Here is a 24183-nt window from a genome sequence, read left to right as displayed (position 1 = left end):
CTTCACTCGAGACGTCTCGACAGATCCAAAGGGAGGTCCAACAGAATATTGTGACCTTTTGTAAAATCGTTTACTTTTGTATTTGAATTATTTTAAAGTAATTTTTATTATCTGTGCTTCTGATATGCAGATAAGCCCGATTTATCTCCATTGCAAAGATGTTTCATTCACGTCTAAGGTGATGATTAATATCAGAAAACATTTTAGGAGTGGCTCTATAAATTCTTACTCATATGACATCATATCATAATAATAGTTACTATAACAAATTATATCGAACAATACACACCGTGTTGTGATTAATGGTCTGCAATTGTTTTGATGCAATTTTGACTTGGATCCAAGTTTACGTCACGACTCATACGTCATCGGTGTGACGTCTTGTTGATCTCTCCATTGCGTCGTCTTACTTTTTATAGCCTTCGTTTTAGAAAAGGGAATACCCATTTAAAATTGATTTTAATATTCCAATTAAGCACACTTTGACTTGAAAAGTAAGTGAAAAAAAATCATTGTCTCATAATATTATTGCCGTTTGTCTAAAAACGATCTATGATATCTAAATGTCCATGACATTTTACTTCAAACTATACAGACTTAATATTATGATATTTTTAAGCTATTGATGATGTATTTGACATTATTTTGCGTTACTTTGCGGTTTTAAATGGTTTACTAACAAAATGCGGTTGTTACAGTAAATAAAAGGATAATTATGTAGACTCGCCATAATAAGAAAGAGAAACAATAACATAATATAATTTTAATTAATTTAATAATTTAGTATACTTGGCCATCAAGAGAGATTAAATTAACTGATTACAAAAAAAATATAACGAATATCCAGAATCACGTTATATTCACAACTTATCTCTTACGATTCGAGCCTAATCTACACAAGAGTTGAGTTAATTTAATACGGGTCTAAACTTTAAGGCCGACACCATTGAAGAGTAGAGAAAAATAATATTTTCACTTCAATCGTCAGATTTAGTCTATCCAGTTCATCACCTTAAGTCGCCAGGTAATAACATGAGCAAGGCCGCCGAGAGCGAACCAGGATCCTTGGAAAACAATGATTCCGGGCCTCATGACAAAAATGGCATTTTATATATTTTTTAACACCATAATATAATTTTTTTAATAAATAATAATAGGTACGAGTTAACACTGACATATTTTCTGAAAGCATATTTTATACGTAACATTAAAAATATCTACTCACAATATTTATCTGATAATTAGTCGAATTTTATTTGCTGCTCAGTGTTGCCATATAGGGAATTATTAGTCCAGGTCAAAAGCGAATCGAATAAAGTACATATAAACCGAATTTTGCCCAATAGGAGAGCGCAAAAAACAATTATCACTTCTCAGAAGTCAAAAATCCACGTCAAAAGCAATAAAATCGTGCCGTCGCCGTCGCAGTGGGAACGCTCGTTACCGAGCGTTCCCACTGCGACGGTGCCGACACGATTTTATTGCTTTTGACGTGAATTTTTGCCTTCTGAGAAGTGATAATTGTTTTTGCGCTCTCCTATTGACCAAAATTCGGTTTGAATATACTTTGAGCAGCCCTCTCATATAAGAAGTCCATACTAATATCGATAAGGATAGCTATCATATTTTTTAAATATAATGTAATATCGAAATGCTGATAAACTACATATTTATAAATATAAAAAATATAGTAATCATTTTAATTTATATAAATATATTCAAAATATAAACAAAAGTAATGATAAATTAATCAAACTTCCCAACTGTTTCTTAATTATGAATAATTATGAAATGGGTAGCTCTCTAACTGACTATGTTATCGCAAATAGAGTATAGTTCAGTACATATTCGTTATTTGAGGTCGGTTTTTACTTTTTTTATAAATATTTTTTGACTATGATTTTTTTCAGAGTCGAGCCCCGGGAATTTGCCCCCTCTCCCCCCTCCCTCTCGGCAGGCCTAATCATAGGACGAAAGATTAATTGCGTTATCAATAAATTGTGCAATTTTTATGGCCGAAATATCAATCAATGTAACGTAAAAATAATTTATAATTTGATCCCAGACAAAAATAAAATATTGGTTTAGTTTAAGACAAAATATTAAATTCAATAGATAAAAGTGATGATAAATATCTTTTATTCTGCATTGTTTATAATACGATTAAAAATACAAATGTCCACTAAAAACGAGCGTTTTTTTTGGGCAGAAAAATTTTTATAACTAAAAATCGTAGTCATATAAGTCTATTGCTCTTGATCAACCGTATAATATGGTTTCGGAAATCGTATGTATGTTGCTAATAAGGTAATATGTGTTACTTCAGTGCTGTTATTGAGATTACAATCGTGTTCATTCAATTGAAGATTAGCGAAAAGATAAGTTCAAGGATCCTCTCAGGGGATCGGTGGACCCCGGATTAACAACCTCTGGTGTAGAGGTTCAAAGCCACCACTGCTACTGGTAAAGTACTCGGCCAGATGGGCCAGTGAGGCAGATCGCGTGATCCAGCCACCAGTTGTCGATGTCGACCCTCTTTGTTTCGGCGGGCCGACAGGTGGACAACGGTTCCGAGTCGACCCTCGCAACGAACAATATTCAGAAACGGCATTTCTCACACGTATTGTGAACACACCGGCGAACGCATGTTACGGAATTTCGAATTGAATAGTTAAAATGGCTAACATTCATAATAAAAAAAATATTATATTATATGTAAAAAAATTATAATAAATGCATTCCTTAACAAGACTCTTAGATGGCAAATAATAGTTTGTCTGCTCACTTTGAAAACTTCATATAATATACATCTTAAATTGTATCTCCAAAATTTTACTTGTTTTTTATTAATCTATTTATAAATAAATATTAGATATCTCATTCGTTTCGAAGACTCCCTATAATCTTGGATCAATATAAGACTTACGAACCCCACGTGTAAGATTTGGTACATAAACAATATTTATAATATGTGTGCTTTATATATGCTATTTAACTGATCTGAACATTTTTTTGGCATAATTAATTTCTAAATCATTTAAAAATATAGACAACCTCTTAACTCTTCTTAATGTATATTATATTGAATATCGTCCGTTCTAAATTTTGCTCAGTTGCACTCTTAAAACCCTGAGGTCATCCCACCTCAACCCTACACCCCCCATCCCACGGACGTCTCACTCCCTGCCTAGACCAAATTCTACTTACAGAGCAAATCTTTAAGATGAAATAAATACAGTATATATACACAAATGTAATTTGTATATAAGCAATTTATTCCTGTGATTAATCTATGTTAATGTATTTTTTTAACTGCAAAAAATATTCAACTCTAAACGCTGTATTTATAAGTATACACACTAATATCATTCTGAAGATCGTATCTAATCTTATGATCATACTAATTAAAGCTAGCGTATTAGAAAGTTTCTAAATTTATTATAACATATTGTGTTCATAATTGTGTTGAAAAATTGAAAAACCAATAATATATTGTATAAAAATATATCTAAAATGGTAATATTAATTGTTAATTATTTTTTAATGACACTGTATGGTCCACAATCACCAACTGTAAATGCAAAGCTTTTATTGAAATTGTCGCACTGACTGCAAGAACAAAGCCTCTTACGCATTAAGAGCGCCATAAATATATCGTTATTTTCATGTCAGCTAGTCCAGACCGTAAGTGACAATAAACGGAATAAACAGTAATAAAAGTCCAATAAAAAAACAACCTAATCTAATTGCACTATTATTTCGTAGTTGGGCAAATAAAATAGCTCTATCAGACCGGCTATGTGTATAAAATCGGATACACAGCGCTAAAAACTCACAACTTTCGTTTGAAACTTGCTTTCTATACCACACCAAGAACTTCCACTTGAGCTTCAAATTTTGTACTAAGCTCAACAAATCACAATGACCCGCCAATTGAGAAAGCCGCAGCTTCATGACAATCCTAATCTACCACGATACCCAGAATCCAGAGTTGAACCTGCTTTGCAGACAGTGCAAACACACAACTTTATGTATGCGTTAACATAATTATACAACTTTACGAGAACGTGATCAAATTTTTCGCACAAATATCAATTATATACAAAACTAATTTATTGTATCAAAAAATATATAAAACACATATGTACATTTATTAAAATCATTGCACATTGTTTCTGGTGTAATAATATTCTAAAGAGGGCCACGTTCCGCCTATACAGCGCGAAGGAGGCCATAATAATGGGCCCTCTGCGAAGGACGTTTTAAAATATTCGATGGGGACGTCCGGCCAAGGACAAAATCTTGTAGCGGCCTGATAAGCTAGGGGCTTATAGAAAACATGGCGTAGTGCGCCGTCCTATCTGCTCTGCTTGATGACCCAAGAGCTACTGCCTTACGTGGCTCACAACTGATGCTATTCCTGGCGTCTGGATAAGCTAGCACTTTTTTAAAAATGTCTATTATCTCTTTCAAAAAAGCGTTTAAAAGTGGGTTTGAGAAACGTTGATTTGTTAGTTATTATATTTATTATAAAATAATGTATAATATAATTATTTTACTAAAATGTTATCAGTTATAAATTAACACTTTTTATATTTTAATTTCCGTTGGTTAAAAATACATATAATTAATAATGAACATTTCTACCCGTTACCCTTGATAACAGCAAAAGCCTATTAAATTAACTATTTTTTTGCATCTTTCCTTCAAACTTTCATCGCAGTTTTACATAATGGCCTAAGGCAGCAAATCAGAATACTATCAGACTAAGTTTCGTTAATTTATACATAAACTTGCTACGTTTAAACAAAACATACTGTATATAAGTCATGTAGTTGAGTGAGAGGTTAAAAATATAACTTAATTGTTACTGTATAATATATAAATAAATTATTTAATACAAAGCTTTAATTCATTCATATAATTTACACCCAATTTTAAAATAATAAATTTTTTGCTAGTATATAGAAAAGACTTTTGAAGTACATTAACACGGATAAAATATGTTTTTCATCAATTTAATAGTATGAATATTTCTATCATAATATATTTTAAAATCATACTTATCGCATATTATATGCGTCCGTTTAGTTCTGTACAGCAATTTAAAAGTAATTTACTGTCATTTGCTATTTGATGTGTAAACATTTCATAAAAACTTATGTTATTATTATTATTATTATTTTATTTAAATTCAACGCACATTCTTTTTCAATTCAACTTATTAAGAAATTACTCATAATCATATTTTTATACTATCCTTAAATGACGCAGCGTATTACACCGTATATTATTAATAAATGATGCAAATCGCATGAAGCACGTTATCATCGAATTATTCTTGATAACATATCAGTGACAAAATACGAAGTCATTTATTATTATTACAAGCTTATAAATTTCGTATATTATATACATACACATGTATATTTCTACTAAAGTTAATTAAAATTAATGGAAATAGAAACCAGAATCGGCGTTTGGCTCGAAAAGCTGGAACTTTCCAAGCTGAAATTTGTTTCATGTTATAAACTGATTTCCTCTTTTCTCTCTCTTACCGGCGAAGATTTCCCATTTTCTCGTGGAAAATTCGCCTATCCCCCAAGACCCATATCGGCTCACTCTAGCGATCTATCAATGTCTGGTTATTTATATTTCGAGACTTTCCTCTTTTCAGCGTCGCTTCGCGTTCGAAAGGCTTTACTGCCTTTCTTTCTGCTTTTCGTCTCGCGAATTTCGGTCAAATTAAGAGTTAATTAATTTGTCGTATATAGCGATTTCAACTAAAATACCGAAAGTATATTTCCAATGATGTTATCAAACATATAAGTTCAACCCTATAAATCTTTTTTATCCCTTGTTACGCGTATTTACTTTTTCTTTAGCTTGAAAGTACAACATTTTTCATTCAGACGGCTACTTTAAAATAATAGAGAGAACTTTTTTAAATATTTTTTCACTTAAAATGAACACTTCATAAGATTTAACATTTAAAATCACTTAATTTTTTGGATGACGTTGTTAGAATATTGCGTTTTTATTTTACTAAGCAATAAAGAATGCGCAAAATATAATTACTCAAAATGTTTTTTTAACATTGAAATCATTTAAAATAAACTTATAAGTCTCTCATAAGAACGCTTCCCAAACAGTGAACTTAATCGATGAGACATTGGAACATGTCATTCTGGCTGCCATTTCTGAAAGTTGAACCGTGACATGCTAACGACCGATTACGTGCTACTGCAATGAGACTATTTTTTGTTTATAGCGAGGTATTGAAATAAATTTGTAATAATAGAATTAATAAAGAATGAGTTTGAATCTATCCTGGATGAAGCCACATAATAAATCTAGTATATATTTTAAGAGATCATATTATATTATGTGCAATACAGAACAAAATAAATATTACAGCACGTAAGTCCATATAAAATATCATTATATATAATATATTAATACCCATAAAATAGGGACCTATAAAATCAACATAATGCACTTAATACTATTGCAATACTTTTTTAGAGATGAACGAACTGAGCTCAGAAGGGGAGAGATTATCTTATCGCATCATACATACATACCACACACAAACGAACTGATACACATTTCAATTGTAATATGTTAAATGGCATACAGTCATAGGTAAATATGTTATTAATATTATTATAATGTGTTATGAAATATTTTCATATCGCGCAGGTGAGTGAGCCAGAAAAATATTTACACACCGTGGATACCAAACAACATGCAATTTTGCAATGTATCGGCATATATTTCAAAATTGCTTGATTAAATGCTTTTAATGTGTCATAGGTATAAAACATATTATATTGACTGTTCCCTCACAAAATCAATATCGTTCGCGAATTGAATAGCTCGCTTTAAACAAAGAGTAAAACCGATGATTATGTACAAGGATAATTTTATTTATATATTGAATTTTTGTAAATTTAATTTAATTTCATTAAAGATGACTCTTTAAAATAGTATATTAAATGCTCTAGACATTCAGCAATAACTAATGAAGAATAAGAAAAATAGTAATCAAGCCTTGCGCTTCAAATACAAAAAGAAATAATTCGTTATTAATCCTACATTGCACTGTTATTTATGGTTGGTATTGCTCTTTGATGTGAGACTTGGACTGTAATTATGACCGTAAACTTCAGAAAAGTAGGTTTTAGACAGATTTCTTGAACCATAAGAAACGATGCAGTATGTTTATATATTTGCTAGAACTAGATATAAAAATCATATTTTTTTAAGTCTTATTTTTTATCGACTATTTCAATAAATTACTAAATTTATAGCATAAAAATGCATAAATAATAAAATCATCTACTTTAAAATATTTGTTTGTGTCTAAAATGTAGTAAAAATTATAAATACATTTTTTCCCATATTAAAAAAATATAAAAAATTGGGTTTCAACAATGGTTCATCAAAATAATTAAAACGACTATGGTTTGGCACAACAATATACATAAGAAAACGGCAGATCACGTATAATTGCACAATAACTATGCAAACGAATAAGCTTCGAAACTCGTCTAAAAAAACACTAATGGCGTTGCATCTAATAAACATTGTTTGAACTACTCTTTGTAATTATCGGACGTTCGTCCAACGTAGGGCATTGAAAGCAACTTTCACTTAAGAAGCTGAATTGAGGTGGTGTTAAGCTCTAATGCGATTGACCCACAATGTGCATCATCTTTTATTCGTCCAATCTTCCTCGAAGTACCATTATAAAGATGTGATACTTGATCACTAGTTATCACACAACATACACAGATCACCCGCAATCTATAATATGTAAAAAAATATGTGTAAAATTCACAATAATAGGGCAAAATCCCGAAAATATTTAATGTCAATGTGAGATATTATTGCTTTAGTAAGCTATAAAAATATGTATTGTAAATCTTCCGTTGTAACATGACACACATTAGTCCAATGCGTTACAATGTTGTAAACACAATCAACAACTTATAAAATAGTAGTGAGGCACTAGATTGAAATCAAGTAAATGAGTGACATATTTTATGAATTATAAATATTATTACAGTTTACAATCAGGAGATGCTACTATCATGACATTTTTTTATATGAAAGATTTAAATTATTCAGTAAGATTAGGAAAATAAAATAAAATCTAATCTGTATCGCCTGATTGCTACTAAAAATATAATCTTTCAGACACGTTAGGTCTTGAATGCGTTAGTCACCGACTGATACTTAAAAATATTTTAGTAAATCAAAGTAATGTGTTTATTTATAATTTCAGCATATGATAATGACCCCATCATCGAAGGTCGAATCGTCGACAAGAAAATGCGCGATACGCTAGCCCTCCCATCTCTCAAGCTATGTTCCACATAAACAATAACATATAATCACATGTTAAATTAAAAAAATAAAGCACTGTTTAATATTACTTCAAGAGAAAAATAAATAAAAAATAAACTTCAATCAGGATTTTCAAAGAGAAATCAAATTTGTCTATACAATAATTTTCAACCCTTTATATACATAAGTGTATTGTCCAAATTTTAAATTTTACTTTACATGCTTTTCTTCTGTATCCTTATGTTTCTATTAAAAAACTAACATTGTCATATTATTAAAATGTTCTACACATTTTTTTATCAGTAATATTATTTAATTTTAGTCAGAATTTTTTAATTTAACGATTAATGATTATAAGAAATGCTCAGTATACAAAATTGCCAGTAAGATAACAAAGAACGATAATTGAGTTGCTAGACATTAACTGACATATTACATTATAATATTTTAAGTGACCATTTCAATAAAAGTTACTGGTTTTTATGCTTAAAAAATGACCATTTAAATTATAACATAGAGAATAAAAATTATAATTATCGCATTCAATACGTATTTATTTTTTACAAGCTATAATATCAATCAGAATAATTAATTATAAATGATTTTTACGTATTTTTTCTATGCACAAAAACATTCAATTTTGCAGAAATTAATAAAAAATATATTGAATAAGAAAGATTATAGAAAAAAAATCTTTTTAGGCAATAATCTGTTTTTTTTTAATTAATTGAGTAAAGTACTTTGCCTGAAAGAATCAATTAAAGAACATCGATCGATACATTGTGCTCATCGCAAAACAAGAAACCTGTAAAATATCTAACCTCTCGGGAATTATAATTCCAGGATCTACGATATATGTATATAAATATCAGGATTAGTAAATAAAATCGTGAAAATTAAAAAAAAAAATTTTTCTTAAATTAAATTGCTTTCTGAACAAACTTTGTATGTTCGATATACCTGCACTTGTCACGTGCGGGATCACTGTAAATAACATTTAATGATGCAAAATGCAATTATAACAATATAAATAATTTAATAATTAAAATGTAATTAGAGAACGAAAAATATTGTATTAAAAACGATAGAGCGTTAGTGGTAATAAATAACATTTTATTTTACTGAAGGCATAATATTAAAAGTAAAATTATTTATCTTTCAATTTAATAATATATTGATTACACAAATATTATTTTCGTGTATGTAATTCATTTAAAATAAATTATAATTTTTTACATATTTTATGAATGTTATTTGGTATATAGTATACAGATATAAATTAAACAACCTTTTTTCTACTCACGGAACATTTTCAATCCCGTAATTGATTCCTACAAACCACAAATCTCGAGCGCGGGGCTTATAATAAAACGAAAAATAAAATAATGTAATTTTCTAATTACCAATATAGTTTACTATTAGTTAAATGCGAAATTTTCTAGCTAAGCTTTTAATATATACTACAGTGCTATTACTAGCCATTATCGATATATTATATACAAACTAAAAATATTAATAATTTACATACCAATTTGATTTATTCATCATATTTTTTTCTTCATAATATTACTCAAAATTAAAGTCACTTCCATATTGCTTCATCATAAATCAACTTCACGTTTTTCAATAATTATTTCCCCTTGTTCTTCGTTTAAGGGCGAAATTTGTTAGGTAACAGGTGGATATCATCCGAGAGTTCCACTTGATTAAGCGAATTTGGCTTTTGGTCCGTTTGTTCACATTCCAGATTTAATGTTCCCACGTGACGATTGCGCGCTGAGCGAGGAAATATATCGCGTTACTCACTTCGTATTGTTACCGTTTCGTGCACTTTCTAAAACGCCCCGGTCGTCAACCTTGGGCAACGGAGAAGATGCGCAATGATACAAAAACATATCACAACAAATCTCTGCCATTTAGACGTAAATATATAAGAGTTATCAAAACAATTACTACGAACTATAGATAGAAATTACTTCTACACATATTATTTTTAAAAAATCGGTGCACTTTGTATGAGTCGCCCATAACGAAACAATGTATCCTCGAATTGCGAGTAGCTGGATTTACGAGTGCTTTGCAGAAAATTTCAATCTATTTTGACTCAATAAGCGAGCGATATCTTGCAATACGAGCAGTGCGTACTGCGTCACTTTCTGACAGTCAAAGTAAAGATTCAAAACATCACTTTGGATCAGCAGATTTATTCCAACTTCAAAAAGCTTTATACAAAACACTATTTCAGCGATGCTCAAGATGCTCAACAACGTGAGATGCCTCAATGGTGGGTTTATCAAGAGAACCCTTAATTTTGTTTGAATAAACTGTGGTCTCATTGCAGGTTTGCTCATGAACGAGAGCCGCCAATCAGCGATGAAAGTGTGTCCTTGGGAAGAACTTGAGACCAGGGGTGAATGAAGATGATATTCAAGAGTTGGTGGATGAATATGCCCATCGAATAACTTATATAGATACATCACCGATTCAGAGAAGATCTCGTCTGAGGAGGAGAAAAAGGCCGTGAAACCCTCACTTAGATTAACCCTTTAAACGCCAGCGAATAATTAGTGAAACATGTTATTTCTCTTTACGCGTCAGTTTCTTTTTCTAAAAATAAATATAAAATACTTGGTTCACTGTTAAATTATGCAAGTACAATAATCTTGACGAATTAAAAATCGTCAATAATTAATTTAATTAAATTAAAAAATTATCAACAAGTCACTCACTGTTGAGTCACTGGCGTTTAAGTAGTTGAGGATATCTGTTAAGTATGGAAAACTGCAAAATTTCGTGTGTCTGTTTTCAACTATATGAATATTCGAATAATTAATAGAATATTCGTAAAATATTAATGTCACAATTTGTATACTTGAGCAGCATAGGTAGTCGTTTTATCTCTAAATATACCCGAGTGACTAGTGCTGCTCCAAAATTCATGGATATTTATGCGCCTTTATTTTGTTTTGAAATGTGAGACAATGAGACGCTTCTTATTAACAAAAAAAATGCTTACACGTCTTCGAAAAACATATGTTTATCGGTGTCTCTACTATGACCGAAATACGTAGAATTAGTTCGTTGAACAAAATAAAACGTTGGAAAGGACCACACTTTAATATCATTTAACGCCTATCACAAAAACAGGTTTTATAATTATAATTTTTTGTATGGTATTACTAAAAGATTTTATTTCTAATTTAATTATTTAATTTATATGAAAATCCGCACAAAGAACCGCCGCTACAGATCTGATTTTACTGTATATAAAATATGCTCCAGTCATTATTAGCTATTTAAAAGTATTAATCATTTTTACTGTATTGACTCAATCGCAGCTAATCTTAATTTTGGTGATTGGAAAAAGCTGATCAAAATGTATAATAATAAATTAAGCATTTTTCTATTGACGCCCTCACTAATCAGTAATTCGCACAGCATATTCTATAAAATTTTAAAAGTTTAACGATTATGAAAGTCATTAATGATTAATTAAAATAATTATTATGAACCAATAATTATTTTTTAAATAAATATTATTTTACAGACAATTAGTTAAATAAAAAAATATCGGTAAAAACCGAGAATACTTTATCCATTTTTTATTCAATATTTAAATAGTTTAAAACTACGAATAATTGAGAACCATAAGTGCAAGCCAATCTATTCAATACAATGTCACATTTTTGGCAAATCCTCAAACGGAGCCAAAAGCAAGTGTCGTTGGATAGATTCTTATTTAAATTTCACGAAAATAAAAATATTGCATTACAGCAATGATTTCGATATGAAAACTTGATTAATTAAATTATTTCATAATAAAAATATATATGTTTTTTATAACAATATTTTTTTATATAATTCATATAAAATATTTTTTGGAATGTTATATGTTAATTAATTTAAATTTAAAAAATGTTTTTTATTTAATAGTTCTTCAGAATATACAACTATCTGGGGTACCTCAAAACAGTGAAAGATCGACCACCGTACATGTACGACGATACTCCTCAGATGGTTAAGTCGATTGAGAGCACTTGAAATGCAACGAAAAATTATATTGGTCTACTCTTTAAATGTAAATAATAACAAAAATAGCTCTCCTAAACTATTCACATGCTTATTTACCTTAAATCTTAACTCCGGGTAACTCTGTGCTACCTAATAATATAGAATTGAAATGGGACACCCACAAAAAAATATGTCTATCATCCCACACGAATTGGGCTAGCCTCTCGTAGCTATTGTCGAAAAATATTTGTGTTCATTGAGAAGCTGTATGAACTGAATCAAAAAGTATTTATTTTCAAATACATTGCAGATTTTATTTTTAATTAATTTTGTGTGAGAATGTGCGTTTTTTCTGTGCATATGATTAATATAACCTAAAAATAACATGGATGGATAGATATTTGAAGATTGGTTCAAAAATAAACGGGTTCCTGAAATAAGTAAAGGGTTGCCATAGAAGGCAGTATTGTTAATAGATAATGCTCCTTCTCATCCGAATGAAAGCATATTGAAAACGAATGAGTCTTGTGGTTACAATTTTTTTACCGCCTCATTTTATCAATGAAACGGTTTTACCGTGCTGGTCTTCTCAAAACTCTTGCTGAGAAAGATAATGGCTTAATCAATTCTGGGGGGAGATGACGAAATTGGATGCTAGACATGGAATAGCACAATCTTTGTCAAAAATGGATATTTTGCATTCTGCAGAAATAGAGGTAAGTGATATATGAAATAAATAGATTAATGGAAAATTAAAAATGCTTTGAAAATGTCGATCGAGAAATCGAGAAGTAGTTTTCAATGCTTGAATGATGCGGATATAGTAACTTAAACATAAGATGATGGAATTATTAGTGATAATACAAGTGAAGAAAATACTAACAATTACATTAGCCACAGACGGCACTAACTTATGTTGAATTTTTACTGGATTCCATAGACCAAAGAGGATTTGACGAATACTGATATTTAAAAAGTAATGAGAGTTTCTCAATAGCAAAGGAGAATTACAGATTTTCCTTATAAATAGAAAAATATTATACATATACAAATTAAAATTTCTAGTTCGGACTATCCATGTTTTTAAATTATCTTTGTTCTTTTTTCTCAGCATTAGTCCAGATAATCGATAGTATACTGTATGTATGTATTTGAAGTGTAGTTTAATGAAAAATGCATGTTTTAATACAACAAAAAAAATATTATAGGGCAATTAAACGCATCATATTCTAATAATTACAACAGCTCTTAAAAAATAATACTAAAATACAACACTAACATTGTATCTTCTGTATCTGTAGATCTAATTTATATTTATGTCAAAGATTTCAAAATGAATGCATTACATAACGTATTCGCTATACGCTTTCCTACGGTTGGCGAGCGCCGCAAATCGACTCGATTTACTTTTACCCAAAAATATACACGTATACGGTACTTTTAGTACGAAATTTCGGAACCGCAAGACAATGGGTACTTTGTCAAACGCTATTAGAAAATAAAAACGGTACGTACGTATGTACAAACAATCGCAGTGGTGTTTAATAGTTTACCCGCCCAGTATAAAACGCTATGTCGTTTCGTTTAACGGTCGATTAATATCGGTACTATTCGATAATCGAACACAAATCGTACGTTATAACGAATGCGGTTAATTAGTTTGGCGAACATCTCTTTATCTCGGGTTAAGTGGGTTACACAAAGAACTGGGATAACCGGAACTGTCGTTTTCTACATTTCGTTCAATTATACTTCAGTTATAATCTACCGCAAGAGTGGCGACCGCGCGCAAACAACGCAAAGCTATAGTAACTGCTACTAGATTTTCAGTTACTATTCGCACTGTTCTATGCAGAGTGTACGATTAAAATGTACACACACTTTTACACGGATGTTTCCCGAGTTAAATTCCAGAGGCAATGTGGGTGGATCTTGGCATTGAGTGGCAGGAAAGGTAAAGAAAATGGCGGTGGAAACATTACCGTTGTGGTGTGGTTTTAAAATTTAATAGCATAACGAGGGTAACTTTGACCTAACGTTTAAAAATTTAACATTATTTTTCAAAATGTCAGTTGCTAGTTTTTACACTTATTAATCTCAAAAGAAATCTTAAAATAAACAGTACAGAAAAAAATTTAAGGTCACCGTGCAATGACAAAGAAACTTTTCGGGTAGATAAATATAATAGGTTGTGATAACTACTAATATCTCTCAACAAAAAATAGATGCAATTTCTATTGCTTAACTATTTTCCAATTTTTGTTATAAATATAAAACCTTTCTTTACATTTCTGTACCAGCAATTTCAATTTAAGATTTTTAATAAATTTACAATACATTTTTAGCGATGTTGATTTAACAAAACATTGAAAAATAAATTTTAATTACATTTTTATGATTGATTATATTATAATAGAATTTTATACATCGATTAACTTTATATTATAGTTAAGCAAATGATTTTTTTACATTGGAATGATATATTATTGTAATGTCGGGACCACCCATAAATGTCGCATTCTAATTATTTATGCAAAATAATTTAAAACGATAAAACCAATGAACATGTTTCCCCGAATTCACTAAGAATCGAAGCACAACTATGCATTTTTGCGCCGCAAAAAAATAACGGTATAAATATTTCCAACACAAACATAAAAAAAAATGTGCACGTGTGACAAAAACGATTAGTCATGCATATCGTCATAATTGCGCAACCATTGTTGCCAGACTAACAACAATGTTAAACAAAAGACAATTGCCCTAAATCATTTAAATCTGCATCAGTTAAAGGATCAAGGTATAAATAGTAGAGACGTTAGACTTGTCAATAGTATACATATGTATAAGCCATAACGCTGCCATACTCCTTACATCCGAAACTTAGCTTAACAATTTTTTCCACTAACGTTTCAACTTTAGAATATATGAAAGAATAGCTAGAACTCGCATCCAAGTAGAGTATACGCCGAATCTATCTAGATGACTACTTGAAAGCCCAAAAAAAGCCGCCTCTTTCACTTCATCAATCCAATCTAGGCCAGTCAAACGGTCGCCCTGAATCATCAAGAGAATCAAGAGCCTTGATATATAACTCTAGTATTTGCCTGGGGTACTAAGACTGGGTCACTGCATCCAACAAACATAGCACATATATATTTATCATTATTGCATAAGCAATACGGTCTTTTACAAATTATTTTTGTATAAAAATAATTGATCAAAAATAAACCAAAACTAGTAAAATGTGTGTTGTTATTATAATCATTTTATATATTGACACTATGAGAATTATTTTGCTTGTTAACTTAAATTTTTATGATGAAATTTTTTTAATGCAAATTTTTTAGCTATGCATACATTTTTTTAACAGTTAATAATTACTTTACACAATTAAGCAATAAGTTGATTATTATAATATACAGGATTGTGCATTTATACATACTTTATTAAATGGCAATATTTATAAATATAATATATATTACTGCAATATACATATACAATATCAGCAAGCAATTTTGCACATAAATCAAGTTTGAATCAAGAGAATTTTCTGTATAGCATATTGCATAAAAAAACGTTCTTCATTGCACAGAAGTAATGACTGATTTGCGCCCTATTTTAAGAGCACTAACCTCCATCAACATCATACTAAAAACATAAGTTATAAAGCCTCAAATATGATTGAATTCGTCTTGCGATACATCAATTGATGAGCTTAAGGGCACTATATGTTTTGTATAATCATCCGGTTGTAAAATAATAAAACCCGACTCACTTTTAATAAAAATATCCCCAAAAAATATGAATGAATATAAATATTATCGCTTTTTATATTTCACAAAATTCTTATGGGGTGTGCCGGGATATGATTCCCTCAAGTCGCGTCGACGAGTATACGCGGGAAAGCATTTCTTCATGCTTCCGGTAGGAAATATACCTAATAACTTTTTGTGTGCTAGCGTTTTTCTGAAATACAATAATTTGACGGAAATTTGTTCTCATTGCTGTATTTATAACTACTATTGTATTTTTTTTTAAAGTACACTGTGCATTTGCGTAAAGCTGTTATGCCATGCACATATATTTAAATGAATAAATAAATTTATCACGCACCTAAAATACGATTACTCAAAGACAGCAATTACGAGGATAATGAACGGAGATATACGAGAAGAGGTAATTATATTGTACATCAACATTGTCCCCAAATGAGGTAGTCAAAATCACATTCACTATTCTACCATTACAAAGTTTTTATCAATATTCTAATTTTAGAGAATAAAAACTGAGAAATGAAAATCAATTAATCAATTAAATTCTAGGCGATAAATGCTCACGGGTGCAAAGTAGACATATCTGACTTGAAAAATATCATTACATTTCAGACTATATATTACCATGGGACAATCGACATCGAATATTTAATGAGAAATAAAAATGTACTACTAGAAATTGAGTCAATTCAAGGATAGCTAAATATAATAAAACGAGTACGGCCAGGGGAATAATGTTTGGGGTGTGAATTTATATACCAGTATTTCTATGACAATCCACAAAAATAAAAATGGAATAAAGAAACACCTTCGTGCATCAATGAATAAATTATAATATTATAGTATTTTTTTTTATTTTCTGTTTATGTTTATATATTGTTTTATATGTTTATATTAAATTTGTTTAGTGCATAAACAATTAACTATATTAGATCAATAAATAAGTAAATAAGCAATATCAATAGTTTAAAATAAACTTGCGTTTAGAGTTTGTATTTTTAAAAGGATTAATCGTTCATCAGATATAGTAATTTAAAACTGTTTTTATTGGGCCACCTGTATAGATAACAAAACAAATAGTCAATATTTGATTTGTATTTTTTTATAACGGATACTAGTTTTGTACCGATTGACATATCACAAATGAAAGGCCAATAGCTCATTTATCGTTGACGGCGATGTAAAAAAAGAAACCGATATTGCACAATAAATAACGCGTGAAAAGCGACGCGTACAGCGAAAGCAACGTACGCACGTCCGTCTCGTGGTTGTTTCACACGGCTTTTTTTACGCAATAAAACGGTATTTATCAAGATCGAATAGTTCCCGAGAGGTGCTAAAAGATTCTGCGCCGGTCGTTTGAAGAATCGTTATTGACAACCTGTTACTCCGCGTGGCTCGTAAACTTTCTTGCTTATCTCATTGTTGCTTCCAGATTATCGCGGCAGCGCGATAGGTACGTATGTATACGTACTTTCCCGTGTAAATATCGTTCATCCTTTTACTTAGTCGACTTTGCGCTGTTCGGTTGTCTTAAGCGATCGTCGGGTTTTCTTGGAAATTCGATACAGGGCTTTTTCAATGAAACGGCGTATTTTCAACTTTGCGAAAATGTTTTCGCTTTAAAAATAAATATGTGCATGTATATGGCACGCACGTAAGAATATTTGTACTATCAGAGATGACAAGCCGTTTATATTGTTTTGTGTAACATCATAACGTATACTGTTGTGTGAAAGTTTTCCGTTGAACCGCGCAAAGCGGATTTGATAATAACACATGTGAGGCGCGGTCTAAAAGGCGAACAATTCTCAAAGATGTGGAAGCAGCGTTGAATTGTAGATGACATTTAGTTTATATTAAATATATTTTTATTTTTATAATTAATGATTCTAATCACACATTTATTTTAAATATGTTTAACGAGCGCGTATACCGGGTTTTTTTCTCATGTAACGCGGTGGAACGGCGTTCCGGCACCATATTTTACAGTACTTTTGCTGTTTAAAAATCGATTGACAAGCTGCGTAACATTTTATTTCTTTATTTTTACGTAAATATGACGTCATTATTTTTAAGTGTAAAAGTTTAACCTCAAGTTTAAAAATGAAAGAAAATTTCGGATACTTCTCAATCGCCGGTCCCACTAAAAAAGACCACAACGATAACTGAAACGACGACAGAAAATATGGCAATATTGGTATGATAAGCAGCTATGTAAGTATGGACGCAAAATATGGAAAGATAAGAAGCTATAATACAATTCACGATTTTTTAACAATATTACGATTTTCAATGAGTGATAACCAAATGAAAAACATCTGAACCCAATTTTGATTAATAGGAGAGCGCGAAAAACAATTATCCCTTCTCAGAAGTCAAAAATCCACGTCAAAAGCAATAAAATCGCACCCAGACTCATTGTATCTAGACGGTAAAATATGCTCATTTGTAGACTATAAATTGTTTATGCGATCAATTGACACGGAGGTAAACTGCTAGCGATTAATTGCTGGCCGTGAATTTTTCTAGACTCCGCTTATATATACATACGCATACATACGCATTCATACACATACTATTTACTAAACATTGTAATAAAGGTTCACTTTGAACATTATTAATTATAAAAATAGAAAACAATTATGGTGCAAAATTGAAATTATTTTTTTAAGATCACTAAAAATAAAAAATCCATCTAGGAAATTTATCTGCGGGAAATCTGCGTGAATTAAAAAAATGTCATTCGAGGAGGACAATGAAGGACAAAAATTTTATGGAAGACGTATGGTTACATTTTCGTAACAACCTCTAAGTTTTGAGAAAATACACGACCAATTCAACTAATTCAACAATTCAGTATTTACTTTAATTAAGTTTCACGCATAATTCTTCAGAAAATTGCTGTTTATGAGTCAAGTATTTTAAATTTTCAATTAAATGACGATTTTATATACAACATTATGTCTTCCCTGGTTAACAATTAGATAATAAATTTTCCCTATATATATTCAAATAGAATATTCGGAGACATAGAATTTGTAGCTATGAAAATTTAATTATTTATTTTAAATTAAAATATGACCATTGTTGTCTTACGGGTTACCCCCAATGCGTCACGATGAACAAAAAACAATAAACATATAATATTTAGTAATAATACACAAAAAAATTAAATTAAGTTATTAGTCTTAAGGAGCTGGATGGTGACAGTCATAGGCAGAAGAGGACGCGATCGTGACTTTCAAAGACGTTTTGAAACCCAAAACTGGAATTCTTTCAAGAATAGTTTGATGTTTAAAGGAATGCTTAGCTAATATAATAACGTTCTGCGAGAACTCACCGGGTCGTATCTCAACGCTTCTAAGAAAAAGGCGCTGGTATACATGAACGCATAATAACCAAATATTCTCATATAGAGATATATTAATATCCTTATATAAAGGTATGTTATTTTCTATATTTAACTTCTCGAAGAGAACTTTGTGCAACCCATCATGAACATATATTTTAACCACTTTCAAACAGACAGTAATAGACGACGAAGATAATAATTCACTGACTTTTATTACATAAAAATAAGTGAAAACGATTTTTTTAAGAATATCAGCTTAAGAAAAGCGCATGCATATGATTTTATAACTAGACACATTTTGGTATATATTATTAATAGAAGATAGCTAAAGTGATTATGGTACCAAAAGCAAAAAAAACGGCCGATGTCACTATATATAGTTATTTCCAAACTATTTAAAAAACTGTTTTTTAAGCGCCTCAACCCAATACTTTAGAACAAGACTTCCGGGAAGAACAAGTTGATAGCATCAGTATTATTCCTAATATTTGAAGAAAAAACATATAGTCAAAAATATTCCTGAACGATTCCTGTAAAATAAGAAGACACATTTACATTTCTAATGGAGAAATCAGCTGGAATATCTCAAGGAACAAGGAACTTGGATACATTTTGTGATGATAAAGCTATCCTCTCAGCCATGAGCTAACAAATGTAGCTCGTATTGACCGTGAGTAAAGGACTCGGCGCTTTTACGCGTTAAAAGCGCAATAAACAAAAATGACCACTAATATTCCGACATTTATATTTTGCCCATGACGATCAGAGAATCGAAGGATTAGCAAAAAGCATGTCAACGGCCATTATGTGTCTTTACGGGCACATAAGAATGGATCACATTTACCAGCGCAGAAAATGAAATACAAAGACAAGTAAGTGCATCATTACCAAATCTCTTAACTGCTAAAGCTACAATCGTTGCGCAAATATTTTAATAAAAATGACGACGGAAAAAAACAAATCTTATAACATCGCCAATAAATCTTTATAATTGCCCGTCACATCGAGAATAGACAAGCAAGGAAACCTCCTCCGACTCGACCAAGCATATATAAGTGCATTCAAAGAGCACTTTCTAAAAGGAATCCGTACTTGTGTAAACATTCAGAAAAACTTTCAGTTCATCAGCATACAGTAAGTATTATGAATTCTCAATTGCCGCTTGATAAATAAAATAAAGAGCCAAGGACGCAAAATGTATTCCTAAAATGAACTTGCATTATTTTATATAAATATTATCTTTGCTGTAAAATATTGTTGTATAGTTTAATTACACATATACAATGATACTTTATATTTGATCTAAAAGCATATTATATGTATAGTTAGGAGCTGATTACAAAACAATTCATCATATATTCAATAAAGCACTTTTGAAATTGCTGAGGGCGATGTCGACAATCTGTCAATGCTCGGCGACTTTCGGTTGCGAGATTTAAAGTGCCATAGAGAGTCACTATCGCGTCCCTAATTCTTTCCCGTCAGCCAGGACATCAGTGCTTGAGAGTACTCCTCATGCACGAGCCTGAGCCATCCAGCTTCTTAACGAGCTTGCCAAACAAAAGGATGTTATCGGCGAGAGCTATGAGGAGCAAGGGAAAATATATATGAATGTGATTTTGTTTTTTAAATGGTCATTATGAGGCATTGGGAAAACCAATCAAGTTATTATGGTCAGATTTATAATACAAAATAAAATAAAATATGCAAATCTGTTTAGATAAAAATTAGTGCTTTACATACTTGAGAGTCAGATTTATGTATTTGATTGGATCAGATTTTATCATATTAACATATAAACGCCAGATTTAATAAATCTGATGTTTTTTATAAATAATTCTCTCATTAAAAATGAGTTTGTCGCTTTGTGTCGAGGAACGGTGTGCGATCGCAGTGAGGGCGTCCCTCTCTGACTGGGTCCTTAACCGCCCGGTGGTGGGGGCCCAGAGAGGGACGGGTACGGAGACAGAGAGGGAGCGAGAAAGACAGAGACGGAGCGACAGAGAGAAAGAGAGAGCGCGCGTGCCCGTTCGGCTATAATGGATGGGCCCCACAAATCTACACACAAGTAATAACTACATTTGCCCTCGACGTCTTTACTTGATTTGCTGCGCGCTGTTTAGGCACACAATGAGCCTTTTCGAGCGCCGTTAACCGATATATGGACACGTGTTAGTTTTGCCTTTAAAACAATCAATTTAACATATGTATATAAATATTCCTGTAATGAATTATGAATGGGATTTCAATTAAATTTCAGACAAAACCCTCTCGTTGTGTTTGTAGTATTTTTTATTTTTTTAGCCGTTGGAACTATTCCAATTGTAGCGTATTTCGTGAGCGGCTAGCTGCTCCCTCTTCTCTCTCTCTCTACTTTCTATTCTCCCCTCTCACTGGCGAGAATTCACCGTGGAGTTTCTTGAAATGATGGAATTTAATATGCACTCGCTAAATTGAGATTACTTTTGTATGTGTACCTTGAAATAAACGGCGTATTCCATTATTGTATTATGAAAGGCTTTAGCAATAATTGGTACGCTACATAATATTATCCGAGCAAATTTTTTAAATACATTCGTTAAAAGCATTAATAATTTAATTTCACTTTATAATAAAATCAATTTTATCGTTTATGTACATCAGCGTTTCCCAGATAAATTAGGTCACGAACCCTTTTATGCTATGAACAGCATAACGAAACCCTTAAACATTTTTAGCATAACGCATTAAAAATGTTTTGATTTCTGCTACGAAAATAATTGCTTCATTTTTGTTCCAATTTCTCACGTATTATTTGACAAGGACTATCAAATTCAAGCAAAATTGTTACGCAATAATTTTAAATGAAAATTAATAATGAAAAATAAAAAAAAATGTTAATATCTCGTCTCTATTTTAATATGTATTTTTTTAACTCATATATTTACCTAACGAAGCCTTTTTCGGAAGCGCTGATTTACATTGATAAGTTTTCATTTAAAAATCAATAATAAGAAATACTATTGCTTACATATTAGTTTGAGCTGCAAAAAATAGCAAATAAATATGTTGTTGAAATGCTCCGCTCCCTTAATTATGTACAGATATTGCCAATAAGTAATCTGATTGTATTTGGCTTATCAGACTAAACCATTTTATGAAATATTCCTACAATAAATAGCTGTTTACTTTTTCATATATTAAATAATGCAGATATCAGATCGACCATGTTTTTACTCTAAAAGCAATTTCAATTTATGTTTTATAAGTCCATTCAATGTTGATTTTTTTGTATATTTTGGATAAGCTGGTATTAAAAGTAATGAAAATTCTGATATTTTTTTAAAAAACTTTTTTTTAGTATGCAAGTTAAAAAATGTAACTTTCGATCCAACATTTGCTGTCAAACTATATTTTTAACAACAAAAAATGCATAGCATAGAAAAATAAAATATACCTTATTAGTTATTTCCTTAAAAAATCTTGTTTTATAAATATTCTTGGCTTTATTTGTATTTTTTATCAAAAATTTTGCTTTATCAAAAAAGCCAAAAATCATTTTAAATTATACTTTAGTGCTACATATTATTTTTCATATGATACACAATGATATTACATCAAGAGAGGGACTTTAAACTATAATTATGAATTTTTATAGCAGAAGATCAATTTTAGAATATTTTTATAGTTATATAAGAAAAGAGAACTAATTATATTAAAGTAGCACATCAAAAGTTGTGTTATATTTACTCTTTTACTCGTATATATAAATTATAATATTTCACTGAAATTAAATTAAAATAAAATGTTTGCCCCAAATATTTTTCCTGCATACCACAAAAATAATATGATATGCTTCATTAGTTATTTCTTATTAACACTTGAATTTTTCTTTATTTTTCTGAAAAATTTTGCTTTAACAAAATAGCGAAAATTCATTTTAATTGTTTTTTTGTGCTACGTGTTTCATATGATACACGTGCTGGTTAAATTGTAACAAGCAAATTTAAGTAAAATTGAGTGCCGATTTGAAATATTTTAATATAATATAGTTTTTAAAGTAACATAATAAATTCAATAATTTTTAAATAAATAAAAACAAAAATAAAAAATAATTTTGCATATACGTCCATAAATCAGATTATTGAATTTTCTGCAAAAAATATTTTGAATTAAAAATTCAGCAAATAATTAGTTATCTATCACACAATATCATAAAAAATGCTAGAATTGACTATAATTAAAAGTATAATAAGCAAATAAGCAACACTTCTAAATTGAAAATATAAAACATTTCACTATTTTTACCTAAAAATATATTAGAACGGAAAAATCAGTTCTATTTTTTTTTGTTATACTAAAAATAATTCATGCTACAAATAAAGGTTTGATTGATTTTTATTTATATATTCTCTATATTATAATTATAATTTTTAAAAGTAATGGAATTTTTTGGTATAATAATCGTTAATTTGTAATAGTATATTTTAGTTTTTGTCAAATTCGATTTTATTATTTAATCAAGCCGATTTTTGTTGAATTATGCACTGATTCTAAAAAAAGAAGTATTTTTATGACCCATGCGTGTATTTTGATATAATCGATTTTATCATTTATACGATTGGTCTGCGATAGCATAAATGTAGTCACTTAATAAATAAAAAGCCAACGAAAAAAGGAAAATTACTAAATAAATTCAGATATAAATCA

Source organism: Plectrocnemia conspersa, unplaced genomic scaffold (assembly GCF_051122295.1).
Source record: "Plectrocnemia conspersa isolate PC_06_02 unplaced genomic scaffold, ASM5112229v1 ptg000010l, whole genome shotgun sequence".
Taxonomy (NCBI): Eukaryota; Metazoa; Arthropoda; class Insecta; order Trichoptera; family Polycentropodidae; genus Plectrocnemia; species Plectrocnemia conspersa.
Note: the sequence above shows the minus strand (reverse complement) of the source record.